This window comes from Astatotilapia calliptera, chromosome 7 (genome assembly GCF_964374335.1).
Source record: "Astatotilapia calliptera chromosome 7, fAstCal68.1, whole genome shotgun sequence".
In the NCBI taxonomy this organism is placed as follows: domain Eukaryota; kingdom Metazoa; phylum Chordata; class Actinopteri; order Cichliformes; family Cichlidae; genus Astatotilapia; species Astatotilapia calliptera.
Genome location: NC_137428.1, coordinates 52,861,868 through 52,867,867, shown reverse-complemented (window position 1 = coordinate 52,867,867; position 6,000 = coordinate 52,861,868). Strand labels below are relative to the sequence as shown.

At 38.6% G+C, this 6,000-nt stretch overlaps 1 protein-coding gene across 1 annotated transcript in view; it reads left to right on the top strand.

The window, feature by feature from the left end:
* The first annotated feature begins 432 nt into the window (after positions 1-432).
* LOC113024954 (uncharacterized) overlaps positions 433-6,000 on the top strand; it is a 33,039-nt gene continuing 27,471 nt past the window's right edge. Inside the window, exon 1 of the mRNA XM_080303826.1 lies at positions 433-461. The gene's annotated coding sequence lies outside the window, so the exon portion shown is untranslated. The remainder of the gene's footprint in view (positions 462-6,000) is intronic.

Below are 6,000 nucleotides of genomic sequence, written 5' to 3'. Positions count from 1 at the left end.
ATTGTTTTTATTCCAACTTATGTGGCAGGAGCAATACATGTATTTAACTGATATGCTAATGTATGGACCACCGTGTTTATATCTATCCTTTAACAATCAGATAGGCTCATTAAGTACATCTGTCATTTAACCCAATACATCTAGAAGCCAAATACTGCACTTCAGTCAGAAAGCTTTTTACACACAATAATGCAGCACTGCTAAACTGCATAGAAAAGAAAGCTCAAGTTAGAAAATTGAATCTATGTTTAATATTTTTAACCTTTATCAACCAGAGGAATCAGTTGCACTGCAATTTAAAGACATCCCTAAAGTTAACCTGTGTGCATACTCATGTCAACCCTGTGAAACTCAGTGAGTTTGCAGCTTGAGCAGGCGGAGCTGCACATTGCATGCTCTGCTTATAAACCCCTGGTCGCTCTGTGCCTGCTGATTTCCAGCCGCTTTGGTCTGCAGGCCTGGTAAGTTTAATCATAATGTGTGATGTCGCTTCACAAGGTCATTAGGGCAGGCATATAGGGATGTTGTGTTTTGTATTTAGACTGACTTGTGTGGAAAAAACTGTATAATCGGAGTGAAGTACATATTTACAGCTGCTAATGACTGTTGAATTTGCAGTGGTTTCATGTATCATTTGATGTGAGGACAAAAAGACGGGCTGGTTCAGATTTTGAAACACCCCAAAGAAGACTCTTGAAAAGATTTTTTAGGTTATATTTTATATGGATGCCTCACTTTTGTACTTCTTCTGTAGTACTAATTATTACATCTGAGCATGCCATCCTCATTCTAGATTGCTTGAAAAGAGATGAAACTGAAGAAATAGAACATAAATATAAGTGCACGACATTCATTGTTAAAGAAACTAAATGTTTAGATCTCTATGGGAGACATTCCACACAGAGATATTAGGAGAACTTAATTGTATTCCCTCAATACAAGTTTTTAACATCCTCAAGCAGAGACAAAAGTGGGAAAGAGGTATCATGAAAACTGAAGTTGATGTGAAATATCTTTTTACACTGTGTTTATATTTTTATCTTTAATACTAGAAAGGAAATTTCATTGTTATAAAGAAAATTGATTCTACTGGATCCAAGCTGCATAGAAAAAGAACTCTAACAAGGAGTGACAGAAACAAAACAAGTCTCACAATCCCTTTTCATGAAGTAATTGTGAGCTTAATCATGTACAATTTGCTGGCGGGGACTTCTGCAAATAAGTGGTTTCAGCTGCCCATATTCTTGTTTTTCCTCCCTCCTTTCATGAAGCTTAGATACTTGCATCTTTCTGTGCAACAGAACGACAGAAGTCGAAGCCATAATTCAGTTTTAGTTTTCTGTTGCTCATATATTAAGCGGACGTCTGGCTGTGGACACATTGTTTGGTGTAGTGGACATGCCAAGTCGGCCTCCTATTCCTTAGATGGTATTGCAGATAAAGGCTGGACCACACTCGGTTGCAGCGTGCGAGTTTGTGACCGGAGGCTGATCTAGTCTGGGACTGGAAATGTGTTTGGATTTGAAGAGCATTCTCCCTCACCCATCTTGATTACAGAAATCGGGATGACTTTGTATCCTGAAAGTGAAAACAGCTGTGTATGCACAAAATGTAAAAGATATTGTTAACGCATTGGACTTCCAGTCTTTCATATCCAGTATGCACAAGTACAAGAGAACACATTCTCAGAAAGTAGAGCAATTCAGATATTTATGTTTAATGTTTAGTTGTGTATGACTTTTTCCCCCTTTTTAATTAGTACAGTACAAACGCTATTGTCTGCATGGTGCCAACTGTGTCTGGATACAGATGGAAATACAAAATGTCTTTTGAGCGTGAACACATGGGAGCTGCTGCAGTTTGAGTTGAAAATCAGCCATTTAAAAAGTTGTGAATCAAGTTTGCCAACTGAGAAAGTGATACGGGAAAAATTCAGCTGCTGGTGTTTTAATGTGAGCACAAACGGGTCTTTGTGCCTCAGCAGTGGAGCGATTTGAAAGAAAAGCACACTGCATGGTCTCTGGTTGTACAGGTGGGGCACTCTAAATGGGAGAGGAAATGGTTTTCCACATGAGCAAATTACAAGAGGTTAAAGGGTGAACATTAGTGGCACTAATGTTAATGAAGTCATTTGTCAGCGATCAGTCTGCCATACAGGAGAAATAGCATTCCCAACACCAAGAGAAGAATGATTTGGAGTTAGGAATCATTTCAAGGGTCCTGCTTTTTCTCATGGTCTTTTTTAATAATCACCCTTCCAGTTTGGGTTTTGCCTCCCAGCACTATTTTTGGAAAGCTTATTCACGGTGATCACAATGGAAATAAGTTATTCCTGGGTTACCACTTTGTTTAGCAGCAGGTATTTTCTTGAGTAAACCACGATCTCTGTCCATGGCAGGGACATTACAACTAACACTGCCTGTGTACTTCCTTAAAAGGAGGCCAAGTACGCCATCTGAGCTGATGGGATGTGGAGCAGGGAGTGCACGTAGCTGCATCTATTTCCATTGAGTGCCCGGCTGAGGATGAAGCGATAACTTGGCTTTGAATTAGGATTATTTATTGAATTGTGTCACCACACATATTTCATTCCAGTTAATGATCGCTCCCACTTTGCAATGTTTTATCAGCAATCAAACAACAATTTCCATCAGCTGATTATAAGCTATTATAAACCATTTGTTTAATAAAACCAATCGGTGCTGCAGAGTCAAGAGCCGAAGGGCTCGAATTTACTAAAGGCCCCTGTCGCTTTGAGCAAAGCTGACAAGATAGTTGCAAATCTTCACATCAACAGCCACAAAACAGCACAGACTCCTTTTCGGCTCTTTTTACAAATATTTTAATGAGCAACAGAAAAGGTCACCAGTACAGTATGTTGTTGCTTGTAAACTGTGTGTGATTTGTATCCTGGTGATGGACTTTTTTGAATGTGACCATGTTTGGTCATGTGGAGTAAGCAGCTGTGGCTTCTTGATTGATTGCAAACGCCTCTCTGGCAGCTGTTTATCTACATATAAATGTGTTGAAGTACTTTTTTTTATCCTTCAGTGAGAAACTTGTCTGTCTTTTTTGATTTAGTTTCTGCAGCGCATCCTATATGTGCTGTAGATATTTAGCTGATGCAGTTTTGGGCAGGTATTAAACAGTCATATGATGTCAGTTACCAACCTTACAATTAGCCAGTCAGACAGAATACAAGTCAAAGGAATCGATTAAAGAAATATTCATGTATAGTTATTCTGACCTCGTGACTGTAGGCCCACCTAAAACACAAAGACTGGAAACAATGGGAAACGGCTACTTTACAGTATCTGTCACCCTCAGAGTCAACAATCTCAGCAGTAACTGACATGTAGCTATAAAGTCTGCTGGCATGTTTCTCTAAAATGATCATAATTTAGAAGAGTAGTATGCTGGAAAAGTTTATTTTCCTTTTTTTCTTGCATCCACAGTTATTGCTGGACTCATTGCAATAGAGACAGAGCTGTGCAGTTACTAGTATCCAGCTGTGCGCCTGTCTGTGGTGAACATTTCCTGATTGAAGATGTGAAGTTTTCTCTTACATGCCAAACCAAATGTTAATCACACATTAGGAACAGTGTTAAACAGAACAGAGTCTCTGTCTCAGGCTCTTTTTGATGTCTGACTGATACATTTGGAGACACTCTGTAAAGACACCATCAGTAAGGCAGTAATCACAAAGGCCGACAATATACAAACAGCACATGGTGTTTACACAAAACTGGAGAGCCAAAGGAGAAGCATTTAGCTGATGTAATTACGGGGCTTTTAGTGAAAGGCTTATAAGACTTATTACGAGCTTCGATGGACTACTTGAGGGATTCTCGGGCTAAATCCAAGTTGGCTTTCAGAAACGAAGAAGTCAAACGTGGGCTTACTGTGAATTAACCGCTTTGGATAAGGGACACTGGCATGGGTTACTATTGTGTTTTTCCAGGACTGTTTTTATTACTTAAAATTTTATAGGTACATGTGTTCAGTCACATCTATCTGAATATGCCAGAGACCTGCAGGCTTTCTTTTAATGTACTTAGTACATTAGCACTGACTGAATATTATTGTGATGTAGACTTTATGCCATGTTTGCAAAATGTGCTTCCTCATGATCTGCAGCTGGTTGTTTGGCTTCCTTTAAAGGTGAAGTTTTGCCATTCATTGCTGCTTCAGAAAGCTCTCCAGTTATCAGGTTGAATTCCCACTATTGGTTTGGGTTTTATATATTAGAACTAGTAAGGTAGCAGCATGGCACAGTGCTGCAGGGTAGCAGAAGATTGTGCTGTCATCATTTAAAGCAATAGAGTACCTAATAATGATTTGGGGGGACTTTTTTGTGAAAAAGAAAAAACCCAAATTATGATTAGCTTAGCTTGAGATGAAGGCTGGGAAAGGTAGGAGCTGTTGTAAGTTGTAAAAAAATCGGTTAGCTACCAACACCTGTAAATGTTTAATAGACATTTCTGTTTAATTTATAGACAAATATACATGGTTTGACGCCGTTGACATTTTGGGATAAATAATAGCAGTGTAGACAGATATGACATGCGCACTGAACAGATGAATAGTGACATATAAATATATAGTTAGTGATGTGTACAGGTGATGAGAAGGGATTTTTTTGTTTAGGTGTAACCAGGCTTGCTTTACAGTCTTTATGCTAAGTTAGGCTAAGTACCTGCATATTCTGACTGTCTTTGGTTTCATTGGAGTAAACGCATTCCCTCAGAAGTCACAGTTTTGTTTAGCTGTAAATGTCAGAGTTTGATTTTTTTACATCTGACTTAATGCAAGCCAGTCATATAAGGCTAAATATTCATGAACAGTGTGTTTTTTGTGATTCTTTTGCTGCATGAAAGCAGTGTGCTCAAGTAGCGGGAGAAATATATCTAAATCAAAGTGCCAGTGTGATCAGTGCTTCCACATATTTTTGGGCCTTCAACCAAAATATATATAACAAAATATAGAAAAAGTTATTCCTAGAGGTAATCTGAACTATACAAATCATCTGTCTGTTATGGGGAACTCGGAGAATCAGAATCAGAATCAGAATACTTTATTGATCCCTGGGGGAAATTATTTTTTGTTACAGTGCTCCATTTTAAACCAACATTAAGACAAGACAGACAATACGCTAACTAAGAATAGTACAATATATACATATATATACATACATACATAAGTCACTTATAAATAAATATTTGGAAAAGAAAAGAAACGAAATAATGTCTGTGCTGTTAAGTGCATGTCTCTCAGTGTAGACAAAAGCTGGGAAGAAAGGCAATCACATTAGAAAGTTTAAACATTATAAAGTCTAAAAACTCTCAAGAGATTTGAACCTTTATAAATAGAGATCTTCACTGGCATCAGCAGACCAGTGAGGCAATGTTTGCGTTAGCCCATCCAAACATTCCTGCTTCACCATTCAGACATCTCTGAGTTGTTCAGCTCAGTCAGTCCTTGCGTGATGCTCCATAGAATCCATAATTCAGACCACCTTTTATGATGCTCAGACCTCTTCTCATCCCATGAGGCTGTGAGAGAGTGATGAACAGGTTGTCACTTGTGACCCTGAGAAGGATTAAGTCAGTGAACAAGTGACAAGTGAGTCTAACAGTTAGTTCACACAGAAAAGAAAGTCATCCTCATTCACAATCCTGGCAAATAAGCTTTGGTCATTGTCAGCGTACATCAGCTGATAGCCCAACTCATACCCTGATGTGCATCCAATAGGTGAATCCTAATAAAGGGCACTTCTTTAGACAGGCCACAGTTTCTGAGAATCTCCAGTCTGCTTTGCAACCCACCTTCTCCCCTGCACTCCCTTTCATGCTGCATCTGACCGAATGACTCATTGATCTGACCAAATATCCATCATTTATTTCTTTGTATAGCACATGGTTTGCAAAACACTACAATGTACTGTAGTTGCAAACAAATACAAGGCCTTTTGCTTGATTGCTAATGTGTAGTATACAATAT